Below are 9924 nucleotides of genomic sequence, written 5' to 3'. Positions count from 1 at the left end.
GCTGAAAAGGTTTATTGCCATCTGTTATGAGCCAAATTGCATACATTCAAGATTCATATGTCGAAATTCTAACTCTCAGTACCTCAGAATGCAACTGTAGTTGGAGACATGGTAACTAGGATAAAATGAGATCACTAGGACCTATTCCAGTGTGACTGGCTGGTGTCCTTATAAGAAGAAGAAATTACAGATAAACACCAAGGGGAGACCATGTGAAAACACAGGGAGAAGACAGAGATGGTCATCTATAACCTGAGGAGGAAGGCCTCGGAAGAAATCCACCCAGCTGACACCTTGACTTCTAGACTCCAGAACTGTGACAAAATAAATTTTGCTTGTTTAAGGCACCAAGTCTGTGATGTTTTGTCATGGCTGCTCTAGCGAATCCATAGACCATCCTTACAGAAAGAGAAAGCTGGACAAACTGAAATTCAATGAAGTTTCTCAGACCTATCAAAAAAGTGAGATTGTAGGGAAAACTGCAACCTGAAATCCAGAAAGTTAGAGGACTCCAGAGTCAGAGCTGATATCTGCTTACACAGAGCAGAAGCTGTTAGAGCCTTAAACTATTTGGAATACTGAAACAGCAATTTTGCCAAATTGCTTGAGGCTTAACGTGACCTATGGTGACAATGAGAAACTCTTGGGAGCCATAGTCTTAGCTCTCTTGCCACACCACAAACACACACACACACACTTAGGTCCCCAAATACACACTTTGCTGGGCTTCACAGACATAAACTGTCCAGGTTTTCAAGTGTGGGCTGTGCATACTGGCTTACTTCCACAGTCTACTGTGGAAAGGGACAAAAAGGAGTCACTTTACAGTAAAGAAACTTGACAAAACTATCTTAGTGAGATAACATCAACAGTGATGCCTTGTTGATGGTATATACTTTTGATATGCAGTGGTGAGAATGGAACTCTACCTGTGTGGCTTTCTCCCAAAAATTAGCCTGAGTCTAATTATGGGGGGGAAAAAGAGGATTTCTGAGCAGTAATCCTCAAAACTGTCAAATCTGTCTTCAGAATAAATTCTGAGAAAATATCATAGCCAAGAGGAGCCTAAGAAGACACAGTTACTACACGCAATTTTATATCCTAAATGATTTCAGGAATAGAAAGATAATACTGGAGAAAAAGTAAGAAAATGAGAGTAAAATATAGACTTTAATTCATTTTTAAAAGCCATTTGCTTGATACTTGTTCAGGATTGTATATTTAAATACCATGTTAATATTGATATATCATATATGTATGTATGTACACACACACATATATATATATCTTATGGGTTTCCCTGGTGGTTCAGTGGTAAAGAATCTACCTGCCAAAGCGGGAAACATGGGTTCCATCCCTGGGTGAGGAAGATCCCCTGGAGAAAGAAATGGCAACTCCAGTATTCTTGCCTGGGAAATCCCATGGACAGAGGAGCCTGGCAGGCTATTGTCCATGGGAGATCACAAAACAGTCAGACATGACTTAGTAACTAAGCAAACACCACCATATAATTTATACTGCTGCTGCTGCTAAGTCGCTTCAGTCGTGTCGACTCTGTGCGACCCCATAGACGGCAGCCCACAAGGCTCCCCCGTCCCTGGAATTCTCCAGGCAAGAACACTGGAGTGGGTTGCCACTGCCTTCTCCAATGCATGAAAGTGAAAAGTGAAAGTGCAGTCGCTCAGTCGTGTCCGACTCTTCGTGACCCCATGGACTGCAGCCTACCAGGCTCCTCAGTCCTTGGGATTTTCCAGGCAAGAGTACTTGAGTGGGGTGCCATCGCCTTCTCCGATAACTAGAGGCAATAAATACCTAGACTGTTCACCTACAGACATACACACTTCAAAAATAAATCCAAACAACCTCACCAGGCAGGCTGTGGTCATTCAGGAGGCCGTGCTGGCCCTCCTAAGGCAGAGCCAGCCGCCAGAGAATGGCAACCACAGAGGCGTAGAAGAATGAAAGGAGAACCTGTTTCTGCCACGACCATCATCACCACAGTGCAACAGGTACCTCCAGGTCCGCACCAATCTCCAATGAAAACTGCATGGCAAAGCCGAACTTACGTGGTACCAGTCCCCTCCGGGTAAGCACTGCAGCAGCGAGTCCTCTGAGATGCTGGCGACACACGCCTCAGGATGGTCTCCCTGCCAGCCAAGCACCGAACCATGACCTGTGGGAGCAGCTCTAGGAGCTGAAGTGGGTCAAGAAAGCAGGCAGCGACAGCGCGCGGTCATCGCGCTGAGTGTGGGCACAGGCGGGCAGCCGCAGGTGGGAGGTGGCCTGACCAGCGACCAGAGCCCTCTTCCTACTGGAAGTGTCCACTGGGTGGTGCGCACAGGCTACACTGCCTCTCGCGATGCTTGGAGAACATCCTCTTCGTGCGTAGAGGGCCCTAGGGTTGCATTTCACACTTCAACACAGAAAACTCAAAACCCAGGTGGCCTTAAAACTCTTTAATTTAGACAGAAGTCATACTTGAGCAAAACCGCGAGACAAAGCCTGGCTCAGGCCCCGCCCTGCACTCAAGTTAGAGCCAAGTGAAACATCCTGGTCCTTCCTGGTAGAGGAGGACACACCTGGTGCCCGCAGACATGCCAGGCCTGGGCAGGGGCCCACACACTGCCCAGTGCTGCGGACCAGACCATACATTGTGGCTCCTATGTGAAATTAGAATACTTGAGGTGTGCTGTCTTCACAAAATAATGCGGTCTTTAACATTTCAGGTCACTCCATTCCTACAGTGGGAATTTTGGAATCATACAGGACCTTTTGTGTGGATTGAGTTGGGGAAAAGCAAGAAGGTTGTTTGTTTTCATCCTGAGGAATTATTGACTTCTCTCTGTCCAGATGAAGTCAGATGGAGCCACATAGTGATATATGCAAAATTTCCTGTTAGAGCAGCTGCCTGATGAATTTAATCCACCTTCACTTCCGGTGTAGGACAGTCAGAGGGACACCAAAGGTCTGCTGATGAAAAGAACTGCTGGCCCATGCAGCTGCATGTACCTGTTTCTCTATTTTGCTTCTTTTGCTGTTTGTTTCTTGGTGTTGACCTTGTCCCTCAAATAATGTTCCACTCCAAGTAAAACAAGTCTCCTATGTATTGTGTATATTTAAAAGGCCAGCACTATTACTACTTCATTTGGCGGGGGGCGGAGGTGGGGAGAAGGGTCAATCTTTCATCACACACCCTTATCAAACCAATGTCACTGATTTCTCCATGGCACGTTCACTATTTAAGGTGCCAGTGTCACCAGTCCTAGGCATCCTCTGATCAGCTGGCTGCAAGATGATGCTGTGGGAGAATGCTGTGATTTGCCCCACCTGTGGCAAGAGCAGCTGCTGCATGAAGCAGAAGCTGCCTGTTACTACAAGGATCTTGGAAGCAAGCACCTTTCTCTCAAAAACACTGGAAACACCTGGGTCATTTCGTGATCTATAGTAGGAAATTCTGCTTACCCTTTCAGAACTGAATCCAACACTAAGGCTGAAGTCTTTTCTACAAATAACAAAAAAGAAAAAAGAAGCAAAGGTGAGAGATGGAGAAGTAGGAGGTCTTCCTGGCCTCAGCTCATGGCCCTCCAGAAGAAAACCACTCACCTTTCCAGAGTGTTACAGGGATCACGGCTAAGCAGCCATGCCAATAGATAGAGAGCTTTGGCCTCATTGTGAATTTCTAAATGTCATTATCATAATATTATTTATTTAAATGTGGTTCAGATCAGTTAATTTTAGTCATGTCTGACTCTTTCTGACCCTCAGTCATGTATGACTCTTTCATGACTGTAGCATGCCAGGCTTCCCTGTCCATCACCAACACAGAATTAGCTCAAATTCATGTCCATCAAGCTAGTGATACCATCCAACCATCTCACCCTCTGTCTTCCCCTTCTTCTCCTGCCTTCAATCATTCCCAGCATTATGGTCTTTCCCAACAAGTCAGTTCTTCACATCAGGTGACCAAAGTATTGGAGTTTCAGCTTCAGCATCAAACTTCCAATGAATATGAAGGACTGATTGCCTTTAGGATGGACTGGTTGGGTCTCCCTGCTGTCCAAGGGACTCTCAAGAGTTCTCCACCACAGTTCAAAAGCATCAATTCTTTAGTGCTCAGTTTTCTTTATAGTCCAACTCTCACACACATACATGACTACTGGAAAAACTATAGCTTTGGCTAGACAGACCTTTGTTGGCAACGTAATGTCTCTGCTTTTAATATGCTCTCTAAGATGGTCATAGCTTTTCTTCCAAGGAGCAAGTGTCTTTTAATTTCATGGCTGCAGTCACCATCTGCAGTGATTTTGGAGCAACAAGAAATAAAGTCTCTCACTGTTTCCACTGTTTCCCCATCTATTTGCAATGAAGTGATGGGACAGGATGCCATGATCTTAGTTTTCTGAATGTTGAGTTTTAAGCCAACTTTTCCACTCTCCTCCTTCACTTTCATCAAGAAGCCCTTTAGTTCTTCTTCACCTTCTGCCATAAGGGTGGTGTCTTTTGCATATCTGAGGTTATTGATATTGTCCTGGAAACCTTGATTCCAGCTTGTGCTTCATCCAGCCCAGCATTTTGCATGATGTACTCTGAATATAAGTTAAATAAGCAGGGTGATAATATACAGCCTTGACGTACTCTTTTCTCAATTTGGAACCAGTCTGTTGTTCCATGCCCAGTTCTAACTGTTGCTTCTTGACCTGCATACAGATTTCTCAGTAGGTAGGTCAGGTGGTCTGGTATTCCCATCTCTTTAAGAATGTTCCACAGTTTACTATGATCCACACAGTCAAAGGCTTTGGCATAGTCAATAAAACAGAAGTAGATGTTTTTTCTTTAACTCCCTTACTTTTTCAATGACACAGTGGATGTTAGCAATTTGATCTCTGCCTCCTCTGCCTTTTCTAAATCCAACTTGAACATCTGGAAGTTTGCGGTTCATGTATTGTGAAGCCTGGCTTGGAAAACTTTGAGCATTACTTTGCTAGAGCATGAGATAAGTGCTATTGTGTAGTAGTTTGAGCACTCTTTGGTATTGTCTTTCTTTGGGATTGGAATGAAAACTGACCTTTTCCACTCCTGTGGCCACTGCTGAGTTTTCCAAAATTGCTGGCATAATGAGTGTAGCACTTTCACAACATCATCTTTTAGGATTTGAAATAGCTCAATTGGAATTCCATCACCTCTACTAGCTTTGTTTATACTGATGTTTCCTAAGGCTCACTTGGCTTTGCATTCCAGGATGTCTGGCTCTAAGTGAGTGATCACACCATCATGATTATCTGGGTCATGAAGATTTTTTGTATACCTCTGTGTATTCTTGCCACCTCTTCTTAATATCTTCTGTTTCTGTTAGGTCCATACTGTTTCTGTCCTTTATTGTGCCCATCTTTGCATAAAATGTTCCCTTGGTATCTCTAATAATCTTGAAGACATCTGTAGTCTTTCTCATTCTATTGTTTTCCTCTATTTCTTTACATTGATCACTGAGGAAGTCTTTCTTATTTTTTCTTGCTATTCTTTGAAGCTATGCATTCAAATGGGTATATCTTTCCTTTTCTCCTTTCCCTTTAGCTTCTCTTCTTTTCGTAGCTATTTGTAAGGCCTCCTCAGACAACCATTTGCCTTTTTGCATTTCTTTTTCTTGGGGATGGTCTTGATCCTTGTACTGCCTCCTGTACAATGTCATGAACATCTTTTTATAGTTCTTCAGGGACTTGGTCTATCAGATCTTATCCCTTGAATCTATTTGTCACTTCCACTGTATAATCATAAGGAACTTGATTTAGGTCATACATGAATGGTCTAGTGGTTTTCCCTACTTTCTTCAATTTAAGTCTGAATTTGGTGATAAGGTGCTCATGATCTGAGCCACAGTCAGCTCCCAGTCTTGTTTTTGCTGACTGTATAGAGCTTCTCCATCTTTGGCTGCAAAGAATACAATCAATCAAATTTTGGTACTAACCATCTGGTGATGTCCATGTGTAGAGTCTTCCCTTGTGTTGTTGAAAGAGGGTGTTTGCGATGACTAGTGCATTCTCTTGGCAAAAGTCTGTTAGCCTTTGTCTTGCTTCTTTTTGTACTCCAAGTCCAAATTTGCCTGTTACTCCAGGTGTCTCTTCACTTCCTACTTTTGCATTCCAGTCCCCTATGATGAAAAGACATCTTTTTTGGGTGTTAGTTCCAGAATGTCTTGTAGGTCTTCATGGAACCGTTCAACTTCAGCTTCTTCAGCATTACTGGTTGGGGCATAGACTTGGATTACTGTGATAATGAATGGTTATTACCATTCATTACTATGATATTGAATTGATGTTTCAATTACTGTGATATCTGTATAAATTACAATATTTGTATCAATTATAATATTTGTATCAATATTAATATTTAATCAATATTGTATCAATAAGTGTGATATTAAATTGGTATTGAATGGCATTGTTATTGAAGGTTGTTAATTGGCGTTTAATATTTTTTTAACATAAGAAAAAATATTTATTTTTCCTGGTGTATTGAAACCACTCAGGATGGTATATTTAGGCAATTTTAAACCATTTATTATTTACCTAAAGACCAGATATGGTCAATTTGTTTTAATGTGTCAGATCACTGTATGGAGCTGTCACAATGTTACTGCAGATAATGCACATTAAAAATTATGAAATTACTGCAAGAATAAATAAATAGAATAAATCCAAGAAATACCAAAATCTATAACATGTATAAATAGAAAAGGAATAGCTTTCATCCCCTCTTGCCCTGTCCCTGTTCTCACCATTTTGTGTTTTGTGTATCTCTTCAGCATTTTCATACAAGGATTTATATACACATCTTTTAAATTTTCAATCAAATTGCACATATTGTTTTGAAACTTGCTTTAATTTGCTTAAAATAAAAAGTAAATTTGTTTGTCATTCCCCTAGTTGTTGAGTGTATGTGGGATGAAGAATATGTTTTCTTCATTTTTGTAAACTTAACTCTTACAACAGTGTAGTAGGCGATCAGTAAATATTTGTTAAATGAGCAAATGGGTAATATAATTTTCTCAAAGTGTAACTCACTGATCATTTAAATTATGTCATGAGAGATTCTAACATTTTGAAGCTGAAAACTGTAAATTAGAACTTTTCAAAGTTAGGATTTTTTTTTTTGGTATATTTCAAGTTTTAGAGTTCAATATCTGGAAACATAAATGAGATAAAGTAGCCACCAAGCAAGTAAGAACTGTGAAGCATTTCGCTTGTTTTTTTTTTTTTTTTTTACTTTTACATTAGTATCCTGGAACTGCATTTTACACTTCATGCAGAGAAGGAACGTAAGGATTTTTTAAATAGTATTTAGGTATAATCTTCACATTAAATCTAGGTGTAATTCCATGGAATGTGAAAATTTAGCATTCTCATAACATTTCTCCAATTTCCTGGTTATACGTATATTCATACAGTTTTCTCAAACTTCTTGATATGAGTGTTCTGCCCACTGCACAGAATATACCCAGATGTGAAATTCAACACCTACTTCATACTCCACAAAACAATGCCTATGCTACATAGGAACAAATGGCAGAAATTAAAGAAGATATCAAGTAGCAAAGAGAGGCAGGTTTAACTTGGTATCCACAAATATCTTGAAGTGTGAACTGAAGTTATCAGAGTAGAAAGCTAGCTAGCTATGAGAAGAGAAAGGGGTGTTTGTCATTAAGTCGTGTGACCAGCTCTTGTGGCCACATGGACTGTAGCCCACCAGGCTCCTCTGTCCATTGAGTTCTCCAGGCAAGAATACTGGACTGGATTGCCATTTCCTTCTTCAGGTAATCTTCTTGACCCGGGGATTGTACCCCAGTCTCCTGCATTGCAGGAAGATTCTTTACTGTCTTGAGCCACCGAGGAAACCCAGAGAAAGAGGAGAATGGGCCAAATGGCAGGAGACCATACATCTTGTGAATAACAGGAACTTATTGGCAGACACAGAAAAGGAGGAACCTCCAGACTTAGAGGAAGCCACATATTTAGGGGTGACGGGGGTCCTGGAGGCAGACAAAGAAAGGAGGGAAAGGCAGGACTCTTCAGATGCTGAATGTAACCTTTTGCTCATTATGCCCTCATTACAATACACTTAGTCTGGCTAAATAAACACAAAATTCCTTTTGGCTTTGGTAAAATGGAGCTGGGATGAAAGTCAGGGAATACACTCCAAACCCCTCCCTTCTCAATGAATATTCCACCTATTCATTTCTATCTATACACCCATATAACCAGCTTGCCAAAGAAACTCAGGGTGGCCTACTCCTCTCCCCTTAAGAGTGTACTATCACCTAATAAATCCTCATTTTGCTTTCTTGTCTTCCATATCTAGTCTCTGACATCTTCCTGCAATGAGTCAAGAACCAACCACTCTCTAGTAACAAAGTCATGATTCTTAAGTTGTCTTTTGGGTTTTTCATTTAGTGCATTGAGTGCAAAGGAGAGCAAAGATTTTCAGCTTCCCTCAGTCTTGCTCCCTTTTCCACCCAACAAAAATTTCATTCTTGGGATAAAACACATTTATCTCTTATGCGCAAAGCAGACACAAACATGTCTCTTTTGTGACTGGCCCCAGTCAACAGAAACTTTGAGGTCCTTCCTAGCTGCTATATTATAATAATGAGTATCAAAGCACTTTTTTTCAAATAAAATTCCCTAATTGAGAGGAAGTTATTAAAATAGTTATAAAATAATAAAACTCACTGCATCATTATACCAAAAACAATAGAGGCATTAGGTAATGTTAATTTAGGGAAAAATTCAAGAAGTAAATAGAGGCATTCTAACTATAATCAATATAAAAATGTTCCAGTTGCATCTTGTTATATTTGATAGAATCATAATATAAATGGAAATTCTAGAAGTAAGCCAATAAAAGGAAGAATGCCCTAACAAGGACGGTGAGCCAAAACCAGAATGGGTTGTCTTGAAAAGTACTAAACTCCATAATTTTTACCCTTCAGAAAAAGACTGCTGATGCTTCAGGAGGTAATTAAGGATTCCTGCTTTCTAGAGAGAATAGATTGGATGAGATATGTCTTTGAACCTATGTGAGGATATAATTCAGAAACAGAGGTATTTTGTTGTTGTTGTTTAACTCTAGAAGTCGTCCTTTTAATTAATCTATAAGATATTAAACACCAGTGTTGAATCCAAGAATGAAGCATAAAATAGGAAATTATACGAAGTAAAATATGTATAAACGCTAAAGGCAGTTTGACATAGTGAACATTCATATGAATCTGCTTGTCAACTTTTAGGGCTAAGGGGCATCTATGATATGTTTTTGTTTGTTTTTAACTTACACTAATTCACTCTGTGGAATATCCAGGAATATGGTCCTAACACCATTGTTTAAGGACAGTGAAAGGAGAGGATTAGTTCGAATAGGAGCCTATCTCATAAGCTATGAGGTTATGATGGATAAAAAAGTTATAGTGGAATACAGGATGAGATGGTTTGATAGCATCACCAACTCAGTGGACATGAATTTGAGCAAACTCCAGGAGATAATGGAGAACCTAGGAGCCTGGTGTGCTGCAGTCCATGGGAGTTGCAGTCCAAGTCGTAAACAATCAGACACAACTTAAGGGATTTAGCAAGAACAAAGGGGTACATTCAAGAAGAAAGGCAAGAGTAAAACAAGTAGATTTAAGAAATAGTAACATGGAATAGAAGATCCCCTGGAGAAGGAAATAGCAATCCATTCCAGTATTTTTGCCTGGAAAATCCGATGGACAGAGGAACCTGGAGGGCTACAGTCCATGGGGTCACAAGAGTTGGACACGACTTTGCAACTAAACCACCACCACCAACGACAACATGGACTAGAAGGAGGAGCAATGGAATCAAGAGGGGCCAGTCCAATGCACATTGAGATTCTCACATAATAAAGCCTTTCATA

General features: G+C 40.6%; 1 pseudogene; it reads left to right on the top strand.

The window, feature by feature from the left end:
* The first annotated feature begins 1958 nt into the window (after positions 1–1958).
* LOC120861566 overlaps positions 1959–9924 on the top strand; it is a 67586-nt pseudogene continuing 59620 nt past the window's right edge.

Source organism: Oryx dammah, unplaced genomic scaffold, assembly GCF_014754425.2.
Source record: "Oryx dammah isolate SB20612 unplaced genomic scaffold, SCBI_Odam_1.1 HiC_scaffold_3, whole genome shotgun sequence".
Lineage (NCBI taxonomy): Eukaryota > Metazoa > Chordata > Mammalia > Artiodactyla > Bovidae > Oryx > Oryx dammah.
This window is presented reverse-complemented; position numbering and strand designations above follow the sequence as displayed.